Source organism: Ambystoma mexicanum, chromosome 8 (genome assembly GCF_040938575.1).
Source record: "Ambystoma mexicanum isolate Mex_15411 chromosome 8, UKY_AmexF1_1, whole genome shotgun sequence".
Lineage (NCBI taxonomy): Eukaryota > Metazoa > Chordata > Amphibia > Caudata > Ambystomatidae > Ambystoma > Ambystoma mexicanum.
In genome coordinates this window covers 416,080,684-416,107,013 of record NC_090929.1, presented here as the reverse complement: position 1 = coordinate 416,107,013, position 26,330 = coordinate 416,080,684, and the positions used below count along the sequence as shown (strand labels likewise).

The 26,330-nt window shown below is 47.0% G+C and overlaps 1 protein-coding gene across 3 annotated transcripts in view; it reads left to right on the top strand.

The window, feature by feature from the left end:
* DISP3 (dispatched RND transporter family member 3) overlaps window positions 1–26,330 on the top strand; it is a 355,755-nt gene that overhangs the window by 19,150 nt on the left and 310,275 nt on the right. For all 3 annotated transcript variants that reach the window (XM_069609930.1, XM_069609931.1, XM_069609929.1), the window contains exon 2: window positions 25,467–25,544. The gene's annotated coding sequence lies outside the window, so the exon portion shown is untranslated. The remainder of the gene's footprint in view (window positions 1–25,466; window positions 25,545–26,330) is intronic.

The following is a 26,330-nucleotide window of genomic DNA, read 5'->3' as shown; positions in this document are numbered from 1 at the left end:
TGTGTGGCACAAGGCATGCTGTGTACCTGTATGTCTGGACAGTGCTGTCAGTTGTGGGCTCTTGGTTAATGGTGCACTGTTAATTGCAGGAGATTGACTGTGGGGCGGTCGCTTCAGGGCTGTCGATGATGGTGGCACTGGCAGTGTCAGCTGTGGAACACTAATCATTTTGGTGAATTCCTTGTCGGTTGTTGTCCTAGAGCCGCCAGTGTGGGTACTGCTGATGTGGGGTACGGTTTGTGTGGAACACTGCCGGCTGTGGAGCTGGATACGTGGGTACTGTCAATTTGTGATAAGGCTAGTGTGGGTCATTGTAGGTACATGGCTGGGTGACAGTGTGGGCAATTGCTGTGGGACACCTCTGCGTGAGGCTGCTGGCAGAGAGTTCTCACCGTGGCATGCAGGCCACTGTGGAAAACCTTCATAAATGGAACACTGCTGGCTGTGTAGCACTGTCAGCATAGTGCTGTTGGTGTGGGCACTACTAATGTGGGATACAGTTGTTGTTTGGCACGGATAGTTGTGGGGCTGTCAATATAGGCACTGTCGGTCTGTCAGGGTAAGGGCATGTTGCTAGAGGTCTGTAGGTGGAGGTTGCTGTCACTGTGTGGAGGGGACTGTTAGGCTCCAGGGATGTTAGCATTGGGCTGTCTGTGTGGGACTGTAGCTGTGGGTTGTTGGCTGTTGTCAGTGGGTGTGATGCTGTCTGTAAGAAATGCTGTAATAGATATGACAGACTTTCGGCTTTGGGGCTATTTGGCACTTTTAGCGTGGTTGCTGAGGGAGGACAATCAGTATAAAGCTGTAGTAGGTTATGGGGACTGTCAGTGTGGACTAGGGTGGTCAGTCGGCCGGGCACTGCTATTGCGGAGGGCTGGCATTATGATGTTATGTGCTGTCAGGACCTGCCATTGTAAGACCTGTGCTGTGACCACTGGTAACCACTGCTGATTGTGGGATGGTTGTTTTGAAAACACTTGTGTTTGTAGGCAGAGGCGTTGCTAGGGTGGAGGGGCTGAGGGGGCTATAGCCCTGGGGCTAGCTAGCTAGCCCATAGTTCCGGCAGTCCTGACATTAGCATAGTCCCAGATCTTTTCCAGACCTAGCAACACCCCTCTTTGTAGGGTAGCATCAGGGTGAGCAGCGGGTGAGCAACGGTGGAGTGTTGTCTGTGTGTGGCTATCTGTGGGGAGACTCTGGGTTGTTGGTAGTGCACTCCACATTAAGACTCACTGTTGCCTGGCTTCCAGTAGAGGGATGCCAATGAAATCCAAGTGTGCTGCGAAACACTGTTGGTTGTCAGGCCCTGTCATTTGCATTGCTGGTTTTTGAAAGCTGTCCCTGTATGCCTTCTGTTTGTGTGCCACCGTCGGTTGTGGGTCTGTCAATGTAGGCATCATCAGTGTGTGGGGGCGATGTTGTGTGGTGAAATGTCTTTGTACAGATGGGTGTCCCTGTGGGGGCTATTGACTTTGAGCTGTGTCTGTCCGTGTGGACCACTTTCGGCTACAGCGGCAGACTGTGGGTCGTTGGTCAGTTGGAGTGGGCACTGTCTGTTGGTTGTTGGTAAAGGGCTGTTCATTGTGTTGGCTGATATCGTGGAGCATGTGCTGTCAGTGGGTGGGGATGCCGATGTGACCACAGTCAGTGCAAAGGCACTGTCAGCATAGGGCTGTCAGTATGAGACCGTTGGTGCTGGACACTGCCAGTGTGCGACATTGCCATGATGGGAGTCTATTGGCTGTGGTGCTATCATTGTGGCGCCAGCTTTAGGGACATTCTATAGAATGTGAGGCTATTGACACTGTGTTGGGGGGCTGTCAGGGCTATTGGCGTTGGTGAGGGCTAGACTGTCACTTCTGGGGCTGTCAACATGGGAGGGCAATGTTGTGGTGGGCTATGGTCTGAGGTGTAGGTGGTCTAGGGCAGCTTGACATGACAACAGTGTATCACTTGTCGCACTGACAGAGGGAAGCACTGACTATGTTGTTGGGTTGTTTTTTGTGGTCCTCCAACGTTTGGTCCTGCACTGACCCTGCGTGGGTTTTTTGGGTTGAACTGTCAGTGGGGGTACTGTTTGTGTTGAACGTTGTTGGAATGGGGGTGTTATTAGTGTTGAGTCCTTCACTGTTGCGGCAATTAATTAGGGGTGACTGCTGTGAAAGAGCTGAAGCTCAGCAGGTTGCAGGTGTGCATGCGGGTGTGCATGCCCTCTCTCGGTGCAGTGGTGATGTGTCATGCTTGCCTGGAATGGTGGTGGAGTGCTGGAGATGTGAAACTGACCAGCAGCTTGTCAGATCCCCCTTTGCAGAGCTAACATTGCCTACTTTCTAGATGCCGTGTGTCTGTGGTGTCTGGGTGACAGCTGAACCACGTAGAGGTTCTAAGGGTATAGGGGTTTCACCTCATTTTGGACCCCTTCCGGGACCTATGTGTCTCTGGCCCTACTCAAGGTTTAGGGTGATGTTGGAGACCAGCAGCCTGGAGGTGTGCATTACATTACTTGGGTTGTTTATGCTTCTCAGACTGTGCCTTGTTCCTGAAGATTGTCTACGTAATTTTATTTATTTAATTGTTCATTTATAATGCACTTAATACCATCTTTGTGGTTTCTAAGCGCGGGATCGGGATTTGAACCTGTGTGGTGCTGGGTTGTCTTGCTTCCAATGCAAACGCGTTGCCCCTGGGCTATTCTTCCTCACCTGTAAGCCATATTTTGTGTCTAGTGACAACCTAGCAAGAGTAGCCGCATACTGTCCTTTGTGCCGTGGATCCCGGGTCTTGGAAAACTCTGCAAGTCTGTGCCTGCCTGGCCCTGTGCGATTTACATATAGTCCTGGTTGTAGTTTGAAGAACAGTGTTGCGTGCTGTTCAATGAGAAGTACTGTTGGACCACTTATCTGGCTTAGACTATTCTCCCGGACCTTCTTTCCTGGATTTCCCTAGGGACATATTGGTTGACTTGGGACCCATTGGCAGTGACGCGCTGTCTTCTCTGCGATTATGGCCCAGGTTCTGAGACTGCTCTCCTCCTCTGGACCTTTTTTCTAGGCCTTGTGTCTTCCCAGGCCACTGCTGCTGTATATAATACAGATGGAAGCTGGTGTCACAATCCAGAGGTTGTTTTCTGGTTGTATGCAGTATTTCCTTTTGCTCAAGTAATCCTGGGCTTTTATGGAGATGCGCCCAAGACTTCCCTCCCAAGAGCTCAGCCTTCAGGGATAAATAAACCTGACAGGTTGGGGGCTTGAGCGAAAAGGCCGGAGCAGAATCGTCAGAGCTAGAGGGACAAAGAACAAAACAAAGAAAACAGTTGTTCAGAAAAATGCAGCCAAGTAGTGTTGGATAACAAACAGCCAACACCACCCCCAATCCCCACTCTTACCTGCACCGTAGAAATAATATACCAGTAACCTACTAGTATCGAATTGTAGGGAGGGAGGAGTGGAAGTTTGCCAGTATCTTAGGATCACCAGGGCGAAGACCGCAGAGCGTCCCAAGTAGGTTCAAGGCAATCCAAAGTATAAACAGCAGAGCGTCCCAAATAAAGGTTCAAAGCAATCCAAAAGGTAAACAGCAACGCGTCCCAAATAAAGGTTCAAAGCAATCCAAAAGGTGAACAGCAAAGCGTCCCAAAATATAGTTCGAAGCAACAGAAGTAAAAGGAAAATTGAATTGGGAAGTGAGCGTTCACTTCACGCTAATTTCCTTACGGAGATGTTCGAGGTATCGGGTCACCAAAGTTTAAGGATTTAGAATTAGGAGGTCGAGAATGAGTAAGCCGGGTTCAGAATATCCAAGGGGAACAATCGAGGGAGGCTGGCGTCGGGAAGCAGGTACGGACAAGGCGAAGGCAATAAGTTAATTCAGGCGCTGGTTAGTCAAGGATTCAAGAAACGGGTCCGGGAGCTCGCAACTAACAACAGTTTAGGAGCACTCGATCTCCGGGTAGATGGGAGTTATATATCGTTCCCAACAAATGAAATCATCGCAACGTCACGCGTACTTCACGCGGCTATGATAGCAGGCGTTGTGGGAGTTGTAGTCTCAGGGACTTTTACTTGCCGAATAGCGCTCGGATAATCGCCAAGGCAATTTCCAACCTGGCCGGGTCGTGACAGTACCCCCCCACAAAGAAAGCTTTCTCCTGAGACTACGCAAGCGGTGTGACCAAAAGGCACGTAGTAAACGGGGAGCGTTTAGATTAGAGGCCGGTTCCCAGGACCTGTCCTCTGGACCATAGCCTTTCCAGTCGATCAGGTAGGAGCGAATCCCACGACATAGGCGAGTGTCCAAGATTGCACGCACCTCATACTCGTCTTCACCATGGACGTTAACTGGGGTGGGGGCAGTAGGTAATCTCGTGCCAGGTACAAAAGGGCGAAGCAAGGAAACATGGAATACCGGGTGTACCCGCCAATGAGATGGAATCCCTAGGCAAACTGTGACAGGGTTAAGACACCGTAGAATCCTATAAGGACCTAGGTAACATGGCAATAGTTTCCTTTTTCCTTTAATGGCCAGATGTTTTGTAGAGAGCCATACACGTTCCCCACAAGAATACGAAGGGGCGGGTGTGCGCCGTTTGTCAGCTTGCATTTTGGTACGACGTTGTGCCGTTTGCAGATGGGACAACACCGATTTACGGATGGCAAGCAAGGAGTCTTTTACAGCATTAGCGGCGGGAAACTGCTTTAAGGAGGGCAAGACAGGTGGGAGAGTCCTTGGGTGCAAACCATATAAAGCATAAAACGGAGAGCAACCAATTGAGGAATGCATAGAATTGTTATAGGCAAATTCTGCAGCACCTAGTAGCGAGAACCAGTTGGACTGATGCTGCAGACACAGACAGCGAAGAAACTGTTCCATAGTACCATTGGTACGTTCAGTCTGACCATCCGTTTGAGGATGGTAGGCCGAAGACAAGCGGGCATCGATACCCAAAGATGAAGTAAGGGAGCGCCAGAAGCGTGAGGTGAATTGAGACCCCCGATCAGAAATTAGAACCGTAGGAAGCCCAAAAAATCGTACCACATGGTCAAAAAACAGAGTCGCTAACATAGAGGCAGTAGGTATACCCGAGCACGGTATAAATCGTGCCATTTTGGTAAAGACATCGACAACCACAAGAATGGTGGACATACCCCCGATACAAGGGAGCTCCACCACGAAATCAAGGGTAACCGTATGCCATGGATATGGGGGTAACGGCATACTCATTAGAAGACCGACGGGCTTGCCCGGTTGCCTCTTGCACTGTGTACATACTGCACACTTGGAGACATATTGTTCGGTGTCGTTCTTCATACCAGGCCACCAGCACCATCGGTGGAGAAGATCATAAGTTTTAGCCCGACGAGGGTAAGCTGCCAACGGGAGATCATGGGACCATTCAAGAGCTTTTCGTCGAATACGGTTATCAGGTAAGTATAGCAAACCATTAACATATGGAAGACCGGTGATGAGTTCAGAGCCCAGCTCCTTAAGAATAGGAGCATGATCCTTAGCCCACGTCCTTAATCCATCTAAGATGGACGGAGAAACCGAACAAATACACACCACAGTCCCTGAGGATAATACAGGGGTTGACTGTTTCGTAGTTACCATATCTGTACCGATACGCGACAATGCATCCGCCTTTCCATGTAGTGGACCGGGGCGATATGTCACTGTGAAATTAAACATGGTAAAATAAATGCCACCGTATTTGCCTAGCATTGGTGCATTTTATATGGGATAATGCCTGGAGATTCCGATGATCCGTATATACAGTAATGGGATGTTTAGCACCTAAGAGATGATGTCTCCACTCATTAAACGCTACCTTAATCGCCAGTAGTTCTCTTTCCATGATCGTATAATTACGTTTGGCTGGCGTAAGTTTCCGAGAATGGAAAGCCACAGGATGTAGTCGGTGGGTGGCTGGACAAATTTGCGACAGGATAGCCCCCACAGCAATTGCAGAGGCATCGGCTTCCACGATAAATGGAAGGGTCGGATCAGGGTGCTGCAGGACTGGAGCTGTGGTAAAGGCTTCCTTCAATTTCTGAAATGCAGAGTGCGCCTGTTCATCCCAAATGAAATGGACGTTCGGGCTGGTCAACCGAGTTAGTGGCGCAACTATTTCAGAAAAGGAGGCGATGAAACGTCTGTAAAAGTTGGAAAAGCCCAAGAATGATTGAAGGGCTTTTACTGAAGTCGGGACAGGCCAATCCAGTACTGCCCGGACCTTGGAGGTGCACATAAGCACTCCCTTTTGTGATATTTGAAAACCCAAAAACTCCACAGACGATGCATGAAACACACACTTCTCCAGTTTTGCAAAGAGGGAGTGTTCTCTCAGACGGAGGAGAACAGAGCGTACATGGTGTATGTGTTGGGACAAGGTATCTGAATATATCAGGATGTCGTCCAAATATATTACGACGTAACAGTCCAACAGGTCCCTGAAAATGTCGTTGACAAAGTGTTGGAACGTCGCTGGGGCGTTGCAAAGCCCGAAGGGCATTACACAGTATTCGTAAAGCCCGAATTTAGTTTTGAATGCTGTTTTCCATTCATCCCCCTCACGCATCCTCACCAAATTGTATGCTCCCCGTAAGTCCAACTTGGTGAAGATGGTAGAGGAGGTCATTTTATCAAGAAGCTCCGTAATGAGCGGTAGAGGATATTGGTTCTTGATTGTGACGTTATTAAGGGAACGATAATCGACACATGGACGTAAATCTCCTTCTTTTTTTTGTACGAAGAATATCGGGGAGGCCGCTGGTGAACGGGATGGACGTATGTGTCCCAAGCGTAATGCTTTGTCTATGTAATGTCGCAAGTGTTCTTCTTCCTTTTGAGCAAGGGAGTAGATACGACCATGTGGGATGAGCGCCCCAGGTATAAGGTCAATGGGGCAGTCATAGTCTCGGTGTGGAGGCAGTTTTTCTGATAAGCCTTTGTCGAAGATATCCGAGTACTCTCGGTATTCCTCTGGAAGTACAGGGACTGGGATAGAGGATAAAGCACTGATGGAAGGTACACTTGCCACCAGGGCCAGGCAAGGGGAGAAGACTGCTGCCTCTTGAGTCCCTAGACATTTCTGACTGCAAAAAGAGGAAGAGAACAGCACGGTTTGTTTAACCCAATTGATTACAGGGTTATGGGTTTGAAACCAGGATAGACCCAGAATCATACCAAACTGGGGGGCCGTAATGAGGTCAAAGGTGATGTATTCCGAATGACCCTGTAATGTGGACATTTGTAGTGCAGTGGTTTGTTCCGTGACTTGTCCGGATACCAAACGGGAACCGTCAACAGCATGTATGTCTTCAGGTCGTATTTTGGAAATTATAGGTAGCCCATAGTGTTTAGCCAGTTTGGAATCCATATAATTCCCGCTAGCCCCTGAGTCTATCATTACCGGGTTGGAAAAAGAATTGACACCAGGGGCCTTGAAGCACATAGTGAGATATACATGTGGAGACGGAAAACATGCATCCGAGCCCGGGTACGTTTGACTCATCCTAAAGGCCCGGTTTATGGACGAGTCCTGGCGTTTCCCGCCGGTTTAGTTGGTCTTCTAGGACATAGCCGTATATAATGTCCTGACTGGCCACAATAGAAACATAGGTTATTCAGTGCCCGTTTCTCTCGTTCAGCCTTAGACAATGGACCCCTGATGGCCCCAATTTGCATGGGTTCAACCTCGCCTTGAGGAATCGTAGTAGTGCTATCTGACCGGGAAGAGGTACGAATATCAGGGTACCGACGTTCGCCCCATCTTTGCCGAATCCGAGCATCAACTTGGAGAACCAGGTCGAGTAACTCAGGAAAACCAGGTGGAAGGGCGGGCACCACTGACAAGGCGTCCTTTAGGTCCTCCGACAAACCTTTGTAGAAAACAGCCGCTTTCTTTTGTTCTGGCCAAGTGGTTTCAGCCGCCAACTGATTGAAACGGGCCAGGTAGGTCAACAGATCCGTCTTGCCTTGATTTATAGCTAAAAATTCTAAATCCGTGGTTTGTGCTTTGTATCGCATATCAAAAACGCTGTTCATGGATTGAATTAGCCGATCAAAGTCATAAAGAGCCGGATCATTAGCTTCCAACAAAGGATTAGCCCATGCTGCGGCAGTGCCGCCTAAATGGGAGAGAACGAAGGCCGCCTTAGTGGTAGCATCTGGAAACGCCAAAGGACGACAAAGAAAGTGAAGGCGACATTGATTCACGAAAGTCCGATACGCCTTGGGATCCCCCAAAAAGCGTTCGGGTGGGGCCAAAGGAAATGGCCCAGGAAGAACCACCGGAGCTGGAGTTGGGGGAAATACAGGAGGAGGTGCCGCTGCAGCGCCATCCCCGAATTCCTCATCATGGGGTAATGGCTGCACAAAGCTCTGTAATACATCCATGCGTTGATGTAAGGTCGCATGGGCAGATGCCATATCGGTACGCAAGGCGGAAAAAGCCTGCATGAGAGCTGCCATCGGGTCAGATGCGGCTTCCATAACCAATAGGCGTTATGTTAGGCTCCTAAATCTGTCACAATCCAGAGGTTGTTTTCTGGTTGTATGCAGTATTTCCTTTTGCTCAAGTAATCCTGGGCTTTTATGGAGATGCGCCCAAGACTTCCCTCCCAAGAGCTCAGCCTTCAGGGATAAATAAACCTGACAGGTTGGGGGCTTGAGCGAAAAGGCCGGAGCAGAATCGTCAGAGCTAGAGGGACAAAGAACAAAACAAAGAAAACAGTTGTTCAGAAAAATGCAGCCAAGTAGTGTTGGATAACAAACAGCCAACACCACCCCCAATCCCCACTCTTACCTGCACCGTAGAAATAATATACCAGTAACCAACTAGTATCGAATTGTAGGGAGGGAGGAGTGGAAGTTTGCCAGTATCTTAGGATCACCAGGGCGAAGACCGCAGAGCGTCCCAAGTAGGTTCAAGGCAATCCAAAGTATAAACAGCAGAGCGTCCCAAATAAAGGTTCAAAGCAATCCAAAAGGTAAACAGCAACGCGTCCCAAATAAAGGTTCAAAGCAATCCAAAAGGTAAACAGCAAAGCGTCACAAAATATAGTTCGAAGCAACAGAAGTAAAAGGAAAATTGAATTGGGAAGTGAGCGTTCACTTCACGCTAATTTCCTTACGGAGATGTTCGAGGTATCGGGTCACCAAAGTTTAAGGATTTAGAATTAGGAGGTCGAGAATGAGTAAGCCGGGTTCAGAATATCCAAGGGGAACAATCGAGGGAGGCTGGCGTCGGCAAGCAGGTACGGACAAGGCGAAGGCAATAAGTTAATTCAGGCGCTGGTTAGTCAAGGATTCAAGAAACGGGTCCGGGAGCTCGCAACTAACAACAGTTTAGGAGCACTCGATCTCCGGGTAGATGGGAGTTATATATCGTTCCCAACAAATGAAATCATCGCAACGTCACGCGTACTTCACGCGGCTATGATAGCAGGCGTTGTGGGAGTTGTAGTCTCAGGGACTTTTACTTGCCGAATAGCGCTCGGATAATCGCCAAGGCAATTTCCAACCTGGCCGGGTCGTGACAGCTGGAAGCAGTGGGTCACTACCCTCGGACCGGTTTCAGTCAACAAGCCTATCGAAGATCCATCCACAATGAGAATCTTCTTTTCCCAGGTTATTGTGTAGCTTCAGGGACCTATGGAGGCCTGCGAAGTAGCTTGACGTGGGTCCTTAATACTCTTGACCCATGTTTTTATCTTGGGAGTATTGAGCCCAATATTCTGCGAGCCAGGTTCCCGTGCTCCACTCCTTTCCTTAGAACCCATCATGATCTCTTTGTCTCACCAAGTGAAAGTGTGGTCTGGTGACCAGTAGACATGGAAGAACGCCCTTTCTTTGTGCCATGTCTGTGCTCCAGGGCACCTCTCCGGGCCTGGGCCCTAACCCTCGTATCTTCATCTTACCAGGCCAAAAGTGCTGTGTAACGATTTCTGTAGACAGAGGCAATCTGTGCTTTGCGCCATGTCTGTGTTCCTGTGCATCTGTTGTTGGCTGGGCTTCACCCAGTGTTCAGTGCCTCGTTGGGCTAAGCATGCTGCATAGGGAGCAGATGGCAAAGTCAAACTGCCATCAGTGCCATATACTGAACTCATGAGCATGCCTGCAGGTCTCAGCCATAATACTTTGGATCTGTAGGCCACCTGTGACATCTAGGAATCAGTTGGTGAAGACAAACAACCTGCTGCCCTCTCTCCCTTGTGCCTTCTTCTGGGACATATGAGCTGTGCTTGGACCTCTTGATGGGGATGACCAGCTCCTGTCCCCTGACCACTGGTAAATTCCTAGACATAACTCAAGGACTGGGCCCTGGTCCACCAGTTATGACGCCAACACTGGTCCTGCTGCATCAGTAATGTCTGAGAGTCCCAGTTGAACACCTGTTCAGACTGCAGCCCTGGCTGCCACACACAGGGCTTTATACGGACAGAGGCATGACCCTCTGGCAGTGTATTTCACCAGCCCTCACACATCTCCACTCCCTCTACTAGGAAGGCAGTAAACGCTCGCTCTAGGCCAGTGGTATTCAAACTCTTTCATGCCAGCCCCCTTGAGTAAAAAGATTGTTTTCGGGGGCCCCCAACCAAGGGGTTGCCACCCCCCAGGCGGCTCAAAGGATTTCCAAGGGCCCCAAGCTCTTTAAAATACAAGCATATTTTCTATTCAAAGCAGTCATCTTAATCCTTTTTTATATTAAAACCAGTCATCTTTCTCACTTTTAAAAGAGTCTGGGGCCCCCCGTGGACATCCTTTGGGCCCCCAGTTTGAAGACCACTGCTCTAGGCAGCAGTGCCAGACCCAGGTCTGCCAACACCCTGTGCGAGATTTGCACACCCCCCCTGCGCTCCCCCCACAAATGTAGAACAGCAGGAGGCTCAGTTATGTTGTTCAGCTGCTGAAGAACAGAACTGAGGCCCCTTCTGCTATTGTAAAGTGTGTTTAAGGGCGCCTTGCCTACAGGTCAGTGTCATGTAAACAGCGCCTTTTAAAGAATCACACCATGTGATTCTTTAATAGGCGCTATTTACATGACTTTGAGCTGTAGGTAGTGTGACCTTATGTGCTGTGCAGTAGGAGCGCGCCTTTGTGCTGCCGCACCCTCGGAGCGGTCCTTGAGCTGGCGCTGCTAGGCTGGCATTACTCCACAAAGGGCTGTGGGCCCGGCATGTAGGAAGAAGGTTTCTCCAGGCTTAGGGCAGTGCTTTAAGCGGGCTAAGAAATTGAGGGGGGGGGGGGCTGCTTTTGGGGGCGTGGCGTAAGAATTGGTGGGCGTAACCTAAAGACAAATATGTAAAATGGTCTGGCCTACATTACTAAGTACATATCGTGTAACAGACTGCTTGCTACATGCCTTAAAGTATAACAAATTAAAGCTCAAGGTCATTATTTATTTATTGTACCCTTAACTGGGGCTGTTGGTGTAATTACTAGGCCGGTTCTGAGATCCCTCTCACTACCCATCCCCATCCCCTTCTATGCCATCCTGGGCTGGTTCTAGACTCTATTTCGCTGTCCATCTCCTCTATACCTCCCAGTCTAATTCTAGACTGCCTCTCCATCTGCCCCCTAGGCTGGTTCTGAGATACTTCTCTCTACCCATTCTCACCCCTGCCATCCCCAGGTTGGTACTGGACTCCCTCTTGCTCTCCATCTACTCTATCCCCCATAGGATTGAGAAAAAGCCACTGTGAAAAAAGTGGACGGACACTGTCAACATATGTAATCTCAACTTGTACCCCAAAAATCAGCACCGGGGCAGGTAGAACGTCTTCAGTCCAGCAACCTCTCTTCCCACGTCCATGGAACCGGGAAATCATCCCAACAAGTTTGCCCTCTGATCCTTTCCCCTCCTCACCACGACGTTTGGCTTGTAACAAAACTCAGTTTTATAAATCAGAATTGAAAAGTACACACATCATAATTGAACTACTCCAGCAATATAGGAATTATTATGGAAATATGTGAAGAAAGAAAGAGTACACATTTTGCGTTTTCACCCCATCTTGAAGCCTACAAATACCAGAATGCAATTCCATAAAATTATACAAAATGGCTTGTAGGCTGTCTTTCAAGACTTAAACATAACAAAAGATAATGTGAAGTGGTAACCTTTTGCACTGTTTAACAAAGGCATGCTTTATATGATGCCAGTGAAAAGTGACATTCTTCACGCCAAAAAAATGCATTTAGCATTCCAAACGCGGACATATAAATACTATTGAAATAGTGCACAACTCTTTTTTTGTCAACATATTTTATGGCAACTAGTTTTTCTGTTTGTGCTTTCAGTTTCAAATGCCCCTTTTCAAGCCCTTGTCCACAACAAAGGTTTTTAAATGGACCATTACTTTAAAAAGAGTGTGAATAAAGAGGCACCACTGATGCAGTGCAATCAGTGTGCTGCTTCCTCCTGCTGAGTCCCGTTGCGGGTGAGGCCTCATAAATGAACTCGAGTAGTTAACTTCCCCGAGCCATTACTATAAGCTATCTTATCTTCCCTTCAATGAACCCCCGCTGCTAATGAAATTTAGCAGCAGGGGTCGGACTTGGCACTGCAGTGGTGATTGAAGAGAAGAAAGCTGATGGTGACGGCTCGCTGAGGAAGTTAACTCCAGTGCAGGCAGCTGTGTCTGGCAGAAGTGTTATCCAGTCATAGCATCACTCAAACAGTTTGTGCGACGTTGTGACTGGCTGGCAATTCTGTCAGTCACAGCTGTTGCCTGTGGCCTGACTCTGTTGCCTGACTTATTCATGGGCGGGGAGGGGGATGATAACCCGCTGGCGCCGTGGCTTGGTGGGACATGAAGGGCCCCGGCAGGGCCCCGGCTCATCCTTACTTTTTGTAGACTGCCCGGGCCCTGGCACACTTAAAGCACTGGCTTAGGGTGACCAGATTTAAAAAGTAAAAAAAACGGGACCAGGCAACTGATATGAAAGTAGGAATAACTCTTGAAAATGACTGTCAAAGCACTATACTTCAGTAGCGTTTGGAGGAGAAGGGGGTTAAGTGTTACTGTTCAAAGTAACACATATTAAAATTAATTTATCACAAACGAACACTACCTTACGTTGTAAAATGCAGTATTTCTTCTGTGCGAGAATGTGTATTTCTTGCCTGCCAGCTATGAAGACCTACTACAAAAAACAGGGACCACTGCAGTTTTCAATAGGAACATAATCTCGAAAAAGGGGGACAGAGCTCCAAATACTGGGACAATCCCGGCAACACCGGGACGTCTGGCCACCCTACCAGGCTACCCTGTCTATGGTGAGCCCCCGTAGGTGTCCAGGACGGGAAGTCTTGATCTGCCACCTGATTCTGGGATGGAGGGCTCTCAGGAACTGCACTGCACTGCAGAAAGAAGGGGCGGGCAAAGCAGCCCATCTCTCCGCACCAGACAGCATTTCCTTCCCAACCCCCCGGCTTTTAATCACGACGCGCTTAATATCTTTCTAATGAATTCTTTTGTTTTCCTTCTTGGAAGTGAGTGCATATTATTTTTAACAAAGAAGCGTGTTAAGGCGACAAAGAGAAGCACTGCAATAGAGACTCCATTGAAAGGTTTTGTCTTTCGCAACTCCGAGACATGACATTACTCGGGTCATTTCAGCCCTGACACTTTAATATAAAATATCGAAGTCCTTTAATTATGAAGGGTGCTGTCCTAACAGACAAACACGCGGTGTCAGCTCACTGCATGCTACCGCCTCTGCATTCCCCCGCCTTCACCAGTGCTGCTTCCCTGCTTCTTTCCATCCGGGGCTGTGTCTAACGCACACGTTGTGTGTCTTGGATTCTTGAATTCGGATTGCCATGTTTGTATTGGTGTTGGGTATGCTGTTGCCTCTCTCATATATCAGTTTATCTATTGTCTCAGTTATTTATTCATTCCTTTATTTCATTTGTAAAGCGCACATACCCTGGAGGCATGGAGGCGCTGTTGCAGGTACAAGTCAAGGAGACATACTTTGTCATACAGTAAAGTATTTGTCAAGTAGACATAATGGAGCAAAGCTAATATTCCAGTTACATTGAGACATAGCATTCTCATACATGTTGGTCATACTGTTACATTGAGACATAGCATTCTCATACATGTTGGTCATACTGTATAGTGGTATAGTATGATTAATTTGCTGACATGATGCGGTGGGGGCGCGGGTTATGAGAAGAGCCGAGTTTTGAGAGCTTTACGAAAGATCCAGTAGGATTCCTCAGCCCTCATTGAAGGGGGAAGGTCATTCCAGAGATTGGCAGCGCGATAGGGGAAGCTGGAGCTTCCAGCATTACATCTCCTCACTTTGGGCACAAGAAATCTGTCTGTGTATGGGTTCCTGCTGGGCCTTGATGAATGGGCTTTGGTGATTCTTCGTGTAAGGTAAGGAGGCCCTTGTGGGCAATGGAAAGTGTTTTAAAGGTGATCCGCTCCTGGATCGACAGCTAATGAGCTTGTCTTCTAGCTTTGGAGATGTGTTCTCGTTTCGGGATATTGAGGGCTGCTCTCAAGGTGTTATTTTGTATAACTTGCCATTTTTTAATATTTCCAACTGAGGTGCCTCTAAATAGGAAGTTGCAATAGTCGATCTTGGAGCCAATGATAGCCCAGGCAATGGTGAGGTAGTTATTTTTAGTGAGGAAGGGTCTGGCTGTGATATGATATTATATGATAGTTTATTTATATAGCACCTATACACAATGTGTTTCAAAGCGCTTGAGGACCTTAGTGGCATTGAGGACCTTAGTGGCGTTGAGGACCTTAGTGGTGTATGCTGCAGAGGAGGCAATGGACTTATCTGGACATGGTGAGTGAGGCATCAAGGTAGACTCCTAGTGTCTTTACTGTAATTGAGACAGGAATCAGACACTGGTCAATCTGGAAAGACGTGTATTGATTGTTAAGCGATTTACAGGCATTGGGTGTGCCGGCAATTAAGATTTCCACCTTGTCGCTATTGAGGCAAAGATGGTTAGCTGCCTTCCATGCCTGAATTGTAGAGTAGATGTTGTTGAGGTTAATGGAGTCATCTGTGTAATTGTCTGAGAGTGGGACCACGATTTGCGTGTTGTTGGCATAGTTGGTGTAAGCTATGCCGAGGGAGTCTAGGATGTTAAAGAGTGCCTGGTAAAGATATTGTATGAGGTGGGGTTGATGCAGGACCCTTGGGGTACACCGCAGGTGATGGGGAAGAGCAGGGGTGTTGCTAGGTCTGAAAAATATCTGGGGCTATGCTAATGTCGGGGCTGTCAGGTACCGGAGCTAGATAGCCATTTGGTTGTAGCCGCTGAGCTTCAATCTGGGGCTACAACCAAAAGACCTGGGGCTATAACCCCGTACTCCCCCCTAGCAATGCCTCTGTGGGAGGGGGAGGTGTTGGCAGTGTCTGAGAAGACTCTCATGATTCTGCCTTCCAGGAAGGATGGAATCCAGGCAGAAGCAAGTGGGGAGAAAGTGGCGTGGGTGGTAAGTTGGTGGCAGAGGATTTGGTGGTGGACCAGGTCGTATACTGCAAATAGGTCTACGAGGAGGAGCAAGGCACAGTTTACTTCATTCTTGATCTCATCAAGCTGATTTTTCAGATCGAGAAGGGCAGATTCTGTGACATGTCCTGGGCAGAAGCCGGATTGGCGCATCCCTAGGATTTTGTTGTCTTCCAAGAATTGTTGAACCTGCAGGTAGGCTGCCCGGTCTAAGACTTTTAGCAGGAAGGGGACAGTTGTAATTGGCCTATAGTTGGATGGAAGGGATGGGTATAGAGAGGCTTTTTCAGGGGAGAGAGAAACCACGTTTCTTTAAGGCTGGCTGGTAGAGGAGGTTGATGGTGATAGTGCATGTGGGTGATAGCGAGAGTTTGAGTGATAGGTCAGTAGAACCCTCGAGGGCAGCGTTGCACCTTCTGAGGGGGAGGGATTCTCTGGCTATAAAGGCAACGCCACCTTCTCTGGCGGAAGGTCTGTCATTCTGGAAGATGTTGCATCCTGGGGGTATTGCTAGGGATAGGGCAGGGCCACAGGCCTCGTGAATCTATGGCTAAGGCGAATAGATATGGCTAAGGTGTTGAGGTTGTGTTTGGAGATAAGGATGTTGATGTCTAGTGCATGTGCAGGCAGTGACCGAGCATGGATGAGGGCGTACTTCAAGAGGGGCTGGGTGGCTGTGGTTGGGACTAACGGGCCAGATCCCTGTTTGGGGTTGGATTGGTGAGATGGTGGGTCAAGCTGCTGGAGGCTTAGTGCAGGTTGTTTGGGGGTGCTCTTATTATGTGGTAATTATGTGGTATGGCTGTGCTCTTGATGGTGTTAGGTGGTGGATCTTGTTTACAGGGGTCTTGGGGGTTGTGAGATTAGGGGGGTCAACTAAGGGTGTAGCAGTGCAGGGATAGGCTTGCTGTTGACTCTGAGGGTGCCAGTGGTCGTGCGCTGAGGAGGGGATGAGTACTTCCTGGGGCTTATCACTAGTCTAGGAATAGTGTAGAGGGCAGGGCTTGGGCTGCATAGGTTAGGCTGCACAGCCTTGAGATTGACTAGGTTGGCATGGGCAATGGGGGAGTAACATTGTTGTTACCTTGGTACTTGAGGGGCTTGTGGCTTGGTGAGGGCAGGCAGCTTGGGGGATGTAAGAGGAGGTATAGGTGCGCTTAGTTGCATCTCACATATCAGTTTATCTATTGTCTTAGTTATATCCAATGACTCGATTGAAGGTCACATATCAGTTTATGTTGTCTCAGTTATATCCCATGTCTTGATTGTATCTCACATATTAGTTTATCTATTGTCTCAGTTATATCCCATGTCTCAGTTGCCTTTCACATAATAGTTTATCCATTGTTTCAGTTATACCCCATGTCTCGTGTATCTCACATATCAGTTTAGCTGTTGTTTCAGTTATAGCCCATATCTTGGTTGTATCTCATATATCAAGTTGTCTGTTGACTTATTTGTATTCCATGTCTTGATTGTATCTCACATATCAGATTAGCTATTGTCTCAGTTATATCCCACGTCTCGATTCTATGTCAAATATCAGTTTAGCTATTGTCTCAGCTATATCACATGTTTTGTTTGCCTCTCAAATTTCAATTTAGCTATTGATATATGATATGATATGATATGATATTGCATTTATAACGCGCCTGTACACAAGTGTTTCTAGGCGTGACAAGACAAGGAGGGGGAAACAAAGGGAGGACAGAACAACAATCTTACTAGGCCTTGTTTCATTCAGATCGCGCAAGTGCAGGGAAGAGGAGAAGTGCCTGGGAGGAAGGGGAAGGGAGAAGTGCAGGTAAATCAATAAGTGCAGCCAGCAGCCAGCAGTTGGCTCGTAGGTTCAGAGGGAAGGGACTGCAGGATTGCAGGAACAGACTCTTAAGTGGTGGGGAGCCTGAAGGCAGTGCAAGGGCAACTGGACAAGCCGAAGCCTGGGCCCGAGTTCAGAGGGTATCCAGGTGACCAGTGCATGGAGCAGTCAGGTATATCAGCATGGATAGGAAGAGAGAAAACAGAACTGAAAAGGAAGGTCTTGGGATGCTTCTGGAACTGGAGTTGGCTCTGCTCATGTTTGAGAGAGGCACGGATGCTGTTCCAGAGGGAGACCCTGGCTGACGAGAGAGACCTGCCTCCAACTCTCTGGAGAAGCGTCAGACCCTCAGAGAGTTGGAGGTGGATGAGCGGAGAGCTCAAGAAGGAAGAGGTTTTGGAAAAGAAAGTTGGAGGTAGAGTTGTCCAAGGCCCCTGAAAGTCTTGTGAACTATGCAGAGGGTCTTAAACTTGATCCTTGCAGCCACGGGGAGCCAGTGAACAGATTTAAGTGCTGGAGAGGTACAATCCCAGGGCTTGAGGGCAAGGACAAGTCTCACAGTCCTGTTCTAGATAAGTTGTGAAGGTCAAAGAGTAGAGGCAGGCAGATTTAGAAAGAGGCTGTTGCAGGAGTCCAGCCTAGAGGGGACCAGAGCTCTGGAGTCAGTGAGCTTCTGGGGGAAAGTGAGAAAAGGAAGAATACCACTGAGGAGGTGCAGCTGGTAGTTTGACTTTTTAGAGATGTCAGAAATGGGAGGAGAGAAAGAGAGTGTGGAGGTGAAGGTGACACCAAGGTCCTTAGCCTTAGTCCAGTTATATCCCCTTAGCATCAGTTATATTGCCCCTGGGTGAGCGCCCCAAAAGGGTGCTCACCCAGGGCCAAGATGGCTGCTGGGATAGCTCCTCTAAAGATGAGCTCTGGCGCAAAATATCCTTGTTCCAGCACCCAAATTGTGCTGCCGATGGTGCACATCGACAATCGATGATCCGTGAGCTTTGCCCGACGTTTAATGCCAGAGATCTGAGAGCGGCACCCCGCCCTGGGCCCACATCGACCGGGATGCGGAGCGGCCAATACCCTGCACAGCGCTGTAGCATTTTTCTAATCGGTGGGCAGCCTTACATCATAAACTTGTTTGACACCTGAACATCCGCACTACATTGCATCACAGTGCAGAAGAGGCTTCCTTCCTCACCTGAAGCTGCCCGCTGTTGTCCTGGGCCTCTGCAGAAGCTCACTTGGAGTGCCGGGACATTGCCGAGACCCGCAGACCATGTGGCTCGTTGGTGAGGTGAGGAAGAGATGGGGCGAGCAGTGCCTGTGAACACCATCAGAGTGAGCACCTTACTGCCCCGATCACTGCACTGGGGCTTCATTGCCCAGTAACTACCACCGACAAGTGCTGCGTGCATTTTGCACTGCTCGCCCCCCACGCCAATTTGCTTAACGGGCTGCCGCCTCAATGCGCTGGGACCTGGGGCACAGCAGAAGTGCTCCCTAATTCTGCAGCAAATAGTGCACAGACCCACTGCCTTCACTGCTGAGCGGCTTCTGATAAGGCCAAATGGATGGCATTGCACCATATGGCAGTGAGGACATAACCCGAGCCTTGGATGACTGATCATCAGGCACACAGGCGCAATCTGCTCCCCACTTTATTCACCCACTAGCCCTCTCTCCACCTTCCCTTTGCCTCCTTCTCCTCTGCTTTCCCTCGACTTCTCAGGCTGCCTTTAGCACCTTTACCTCCTCAGACCTCTGTTGTTCACCAGGCGCATACGGTGTGACAGAATCTATCGCACCGCCACCGCCACCATTGACCCTGTGCTCAGTTTATCTCCTACGACCGTCGACTACAAAACTATACGACTATCAGCCACTTCACTGCTCCTGCAGCCACGTGCTGCACTTCAAGACCCTTCTCTGGCTAACTGTTTTTACCCTGCAGCCTCGTACTGCATGAGGATCTTGTACGTGGAATGCACTGCCCCATCCCTGCAGCTCTACCCTGCCCGTCAAGACTTTATTTCTAACGATCTGTTATATCTGGGAAGCCTCCTTCTGTACTTGAAATGTATCCAACCTAAAGGTAGAGATGAGAAAATTCCTGTCTGTGACCTTACCTGATTTGTACCCCTACCTACCTGACTCTGATAGGGCAACCTTGCGCTGCTACGCCTGCAGCGCAACCGTAACCGTAGCAATGTGAAATACTTCAACCTTAAGTAATATGATGCTCTGGACCATAACCTTAGGTAATGTGATATTCTGCAACCGTAACCATAATTTATGTAAGTTACATGTGTGTAACCATAACCATAATCTTAAGCAATGATATACTGTAACAATAACCTTAAGCAATGCAAGTAACAAGTATGCTACAGCGCCTTGATGCCTACGGGTTTATTGCGCTTTACACATGCAAAAATAAATAAAATAACAAATATCCCATTTCTCGATTGTGTGTCACCTATCAGTTTATCTATTGTATCAGTTATATCCCATGTCTCAAATGTTTGTCACACATCAGTTAATCCATTGTCTGTTATATCCCATGTCTCGGTTGTATGTCACATATCAGTTTAGCTATTGTCTCAGTTATATCACATTTCTCGATTGTCTGTCACATATGGGATGAACAGAGTGAATGGAGGATAGCACAGGGGCAAAATGCTGGCCTTGGACGCAAGACCACGCAGAGCAACAGATGTTCGAATCCCGGAAACGCTCTTCGAAACCAAACTCAGTTATTAAGCGCATTAGATAAAACCAATTAAATAAATATAAGATTAGCTATTGTCTCAGTTATATCCCATGCCTCAATTGTATCTCACATAACAGTTTAGCTATTGTCTAAGTTATTTCCCATATCTCTGTTGCCTCTTACACATCAGTTTAGCTATTGTCTCAGCTATATCCTATCTGTTGGTTGCCTCTCACATATAAGTTTAGCTATTGTCTCAGTTATTCTCCATGTCTCAATTGTATCTCCTATATCGGTTAATCTAGTGTCTCAGTTACATTCCATATCTTGGTTGTATCTCACATATCAATGTAGCTATTGTCTCAGTTTCATACCATTTCTCGGTTGCCTCTTACTTATCAGTTTAGCTATTGTCTCAGTTATGCCACATGTCTTTTTTGCCTTTCACACTTCAATGTAGCTATTGAAATGGAATGGGATGGAATTTATTAAGCGCAACGTTCGCCAGAGGGCCTCTTGGCGCTCCCCACAGAACAGTGGAAGATAAAGCCTAAAACAGAAACGTTATCAGAGCTTTGTGAAACGTCAAATGGGAAGGTGTTGCTCTGAGAGATAGAGGAAGGGAATTCCAAAGAACTGCTGTGGCCACTGAGAAGGAATCCCCACCAATGTGGCAGTACCTTGCCTGAGGGTCAGACAGCAGACAAGCATAAGCAGACCGCAAGGCGTGGCTAGGAGTATAAGGCACAAATTTCGCCACGAGATATTCAGCCCCCTAGCCGTAAAAAGACTGGTGGACCAGGCAAAGGGCTTTAAACTGAAATGTTTGGCCAACAACAGCCAGTGGAGCTGATGGAGAACAGGAGAGATGTGACAGCCGCGTGGCATAGAGGTCCCCAGTCGAGCAGCCGCGTTCTAAAGAACCTGCAGACGAATGAGTATGGACGCCGGCTGGCCAAGATAAAGAGAAATACAATAGTTCCACAAGGATGCAACCAAAGCAGAGATTACAGATGCAGAAAGGTGCTCTGGAATGTAGGCGATGACCCTCCGCAGGAGCCTAAGCTGGAAATGACCCAGCTGACTAACAGAGCCAACCTGTGAATCCATAGATAGGGATAAGGTAAGTTTACCCCCAGGTCCTTAACCATGGAGACTGGCTGAGGAAAGGGTCCCAAAGAGGACGGCCAGAAAGTGGGTGTCCAGAGAGAAACCGCTACAGGTGGGCCCAACACCAAAACCTCAGTATTTTCACTGTTCAGCTTCAACTAATTAGAAGGCATCCACTAACCCACAGCCTACAGACAGGCACAAAATCTGGCAGCTGTCTCAGGGCTGGAAAGATCCATATGAACCAAGATTTGCATGTTGTCAGCATAAGAGTAACATAGGAAGCCGAGGCCTGAACATAGATGTTGAATATGTCTAGAGAGAAGGCGGGCCCTTGAGGGACACCATTGTCTCAGTTATATCCCATGTCTTGATTGTTTGTCACATATCAGTTTAGATATTGTCTCAGTTATAGCCAATGTCTTGATTGTATGTTACATATCAGTTTAGCTATTGTCTCAGTTTTATCCCATGTCTTGTTTGCCTCGCACATTTCAATTTAGCTCTTGCCTCAGTTATATCCCATGTCTCGATTGCATGTCACATATCAGTTTATCTATTGTCTCAGTTATATACAATGTCTCGGTTGCCTCTCACATATCTATTTCTCTACTGTCTCAGTTAAATTATATGTCTCGAATGCCTCTCACTTGTCAGTTTAACAATTCTCTCAATTATACTCCATGTCTCAATTGTATCTCACATATCAGTTTATCGATTGTCTCAGTTATTTCCCATGGTTTGGTTTATTCTCATATATCAGTTTAGCTATTGTGTCCGTTGTGTCCCATGTCTCATTTGTCTCTCGCATATCAGTTTATCTATTGTCTCAGTTTTATCCCATTTCTAGTTGTATCTCACACATCAGTTTAGCTATAGTCTCAGTTATATCCCATGTGGTTGTATCTCATATATCAAGTTGTCTATTGTCTCAATTATATACCATGTCTCAATTGTATCTCACATAGCAGTTTATATTTTGTCTCAGTTATATCCCATATCTCGGTTGTATCGCATATATCAGGTTGTGGATTGTCTGTCATATCCAATGTCTTGCTTGTGTCTCATATATCATTTTAGCTATTGTATCAATTATATACCATGCTCAGTTGTATCTCACATATCAGTTTATCTATTGTTTCAGTTATATCCCATGTCTTGGTTTTATTTCATATATCAGTTTATCTATTGTCTCAGTTCTATTGCATTTCTCGATTGCCTCTCCCATATCAGTTTAGCTATTGTCTCAGTTAGATCCCAGGTCTTGGTTGTATCTCATTTTTCCAGTTGCAGCTAATTTGTCTCACTTCATTCTTGTTCAGCTTCTGTAATGTACTTTTTTGCCCGATGACTCACTTGCCCAGTGGCCCTCTTTTATCGGAAATCTCAAAATCTTCAGACTTTTTGTTGTCTTAGTTGTATCTTGGTCGTATTTCATTTTTTACTTTTATAAAGGCTTTGCATTGTTCCTTGGTTCTCACTTGAATCTTGGATTCTGATTGTGTAGTCGCTGTGGCTCATATTTCAGTTTCATTTCACATCTCAGTTACTTCTATCAGTGTAATTGTAATGGAAACCTCAGTTGTATCTCACATTCTGGCTGTATCTTGCTAGTTGCGTATCTCATTTGCATTTTTTAAAAATGTATATCAATTACCTTTGTTTTATTGTATTGTATTGTATTGTACTTGTCATTGGTATAGATCAATTTTACCATTATTATAGTCTCAATGCACTGCTAGTGGGAACGCACCCCGGAGGACCGAAGTCCAGAGTGTTGGAAGACATGGAGTATGATTAGGATGCGTGTGTGCTTTTAGCCAAAAAAGGCTTAGCAGGGCTGGCCAGGCTCCGGTAGAGAAACAGCCCATGCGGTCAGGAATGTGGATGGGTGTTGAGGTGTATTCTGGTGTAAGACGGCAGAGAATTATGTGACCAGCACGACCAAAGTTTGTCATAGTTCTTGCTGTATGCTGATGTGTGTGGATAGCCTTGCCTGCGGCCAGTGGAGTGGTGTATTATGCATCGCTCGCCACCATTGATGGCATTTAGTTGTTGGGGCACCCACTCAGGTATGTGGCTTCTTGTGTCAGTTCTTGCGTCTATGATAAAAATGGTTAGCAGCAGTGACAGTCTATGCTCCAACTATTTTCCACAGGAGGCGCACGGGTTGTGCTTCCAGATTCTTCTAGGTGGGTCGGATGGGGAGTCTACTCAGATATCGAACTCTTACTGATCGTTTTATGGAGGTACCTTTAGCAAGAGATGCCCTTCCTATGGTTCATATTTGCGCAACACCTGCCCAACCCCCATTCCTTTCAGATCGGTGTTGAGCTGGTGGTTGATTGCCCCCCTTTGGTGTTGCACAGGGGACCACCGCCTGGCCTGCTGGTGCGGGATATGGCCATGGCAGCCCAACTTTCCATGAATTCCCTGCAGGACATCCCAATCTGTACGATTGTGATGTTGGTAATTATAATTTTAATTGGTTAATTATAACGCGCTTAATACCCAGAGGTTTCTAAGCGGGGACCGGGTGATCGACACCTGTTTTGCTCCACGTGTCTTGTTTCCAAGGTGAGCACGTTGCCCCTGAACTATCCTCTCTATCACTGTGCTTCTACCACTGCTGCTGTGATTAGCCTTTTTTCCATACATGCCTGGTGAAGTCATTCATCAACCTTGTGAAATTACAAATATTAGTGCTGTGATTCAGCTAGTGGCGCTTGAGTGGAAGAGGGGTCATGATAGATGTATGATAGTGTGTGTTATCTGGGCCGCCGCAAACACAGCCAGCACCGTCAATAGTTTGGTGGTCGGTGATGCCATGAATGCAGCCAATGCCACCTGGGGACACTGTTCCTATATTCAGGATTTTAAGTTTTTAGAGGGTTTTCAGGATAATGCAGTAAATGGCCAGCACTGAGGGCTTTTTTGAAGAAGAGGTAGTTTTTTGTTGTGGCAGATGTGCAGAGGAAGAGTGTTCCAGATGGTGGGGGCTAGGATAGAGAAATCCGAGCTGCCAACTCTGGTGGAGTGGTGCAGTGGAATAGCCAGGAGGAAAGCGGAGGTTTTAGAGAGTATCGCTCTTGTATATCCTTTGTCACATTGATATTGCTTCTTAAATGCATCTAATTGTTTGATTGTGTCACAGTTTTTTTTCCGCATTTCAGATGTATCTTCATTGTGTCTTGCATTTCAGTTGTGTCTTGCCTGTTGTTCTTATCTCATTAATCTGTTGTATGTTGCTTCTTGGTTGTAGCTTGAGTATCTGTTGTCTCCTTTGTCTTCTTTGTATTTCTTATCTCAATAATTTATTTGCACCATCTTCTCACTCTGTTCTTTCATTAAATGTCCCAATCACATAGTAATATCATAATCAAATACCACCAAAGTTATGGTTGGTGGAAAAGGTTTGAAAAAAAAACACCCTCCTGAAATACAAAAGCAGGATCAGCCATTCTAGCCAAGTCCTGCATCGCACAGTGCCACCTAGTAGTCTTCAACGAATGCTCACCTCCAGTTCAGAGCCAGCTGGGCATTGCATTATGGGTATGCAAATGAGCTAAAAAGTCTTTGCTCCACGAAAATGTTTTTGTCTGAGTGCAGTTTCAACCCATGACAGACAGCTCTCAAGGGTGAAGACAACTATATATATGTGCTATACTGTCTAGGTGGCATCTTGAGGTGCCATTGTGTTTCACTAGCATCTCGTGACTCTCTTATATCAAATATTCTACTTTGATTGTGTATGTGGATGCCCTTTCTTAGTCCCTCTTTGAATATAAACGTTTTATTGGATCCATGCTTGATTTCACTTGCATCTTGATATGTAGTTTGGTTGTAGATCAGTTACAGTTTTGGTTACACCACATATTTGTTGTACCTTCGACTTCAATAATATTTATGTCAGATTACTTTCTGTGGTTGTATCTTGCTTCGCTTGTATATCTATTACAGCTTGTTCTATTATGCTGTGTACCACATGATGCTTAAGTAGAGTCATTTGTAGCAGCAAGCCAATCATGATTGGTGAGTTGCGAGATGTAGAGAGAGGACCACTGGCTGTCTGGCACGCTGGGGAATTGGTAGGACAAGCAGGGCCTCACTGCTTTCCTAAAGGGACATTGGGTTGGGGTACTCCTGATTTTAAAAGTAAGGTGGCTGCATAGCTTTTCGATGTGGGCATTCGAAGGGTGGTTTCCGTAGGCCACGAATCTTGAGGGCTGTACATTTACAAGAGCAGCTGAAGGGTAAAGAGTTAAATATGGTGTGTGGCCACAATCTTGCTTTCAATATATGAATTTGTTGTTTTCTGACGGCCCTTCTCATGTTATACACAGGAGTCTATCTGTGATCCGACAGCTGACAAGGAACCAGTTGGAGGCAGGTGCAGGAGGAGTGGATGAGTGTCACACCAGGTGAGGTGTTTCTCTTTCACCTTTACTAAGTGTTGATTGAAAAGCACATATGGGTTGTGTCAGTTGTATTTTATGTTTGGAGTGTGATTCAGTTAGTTTGTCGTGTTACACCTTAGAGTGAGTTGCACATATAATTATAACTGTTCTTTTTTTAATGCACTTAATACCAGTTTCTAAGTGCAAGCCCAGGACTTGAACCTGTGTTGCGCTGCATTGCTTTGCCTCCAAGACGAACGTGTTGCCCCACAGCTATACTCCCAGCTTATGCAGAGTTTGAATTAATTTTCGATGTGGGAGTTTTTAAAGGGTGAATTGATTTTAATAATTGTTTCAGGGTGAAAAGAACTGGGTTATGAGAGCATCCAGCTACTTAAATATGTTGAGGTATTTAGACTTCAAGAGCAATCTATTGGGCTGACATTCTTGGTAGTTCAATGGGCTAAGGTATAAACCTTAGCCCATTGAACTACCAGGAATGTATACACTCCTACACCAGAGCTGTGCTATAACCAGAGTCATTATGATGCGTCATATACGTGATCATAGATTCTTGTTGGACTCCCCGCTGGCACTAATCGGTTCTCCATATGGTGGCATCCCTATAACCTCTCTACACCTCCTCTCTGGCACCAGTCTATCTACTGGCTGGACCCCATCTCTCTGCTATAAACCTGAGTTACCGTTGTTGGCATCCACCTATGCTCTCTAGGACACCACATATTTGAGCTATACCTGTGTTGTCATACCCATAACCTAGCTAGCCCACTGTCAGAGATGTGTTATCTG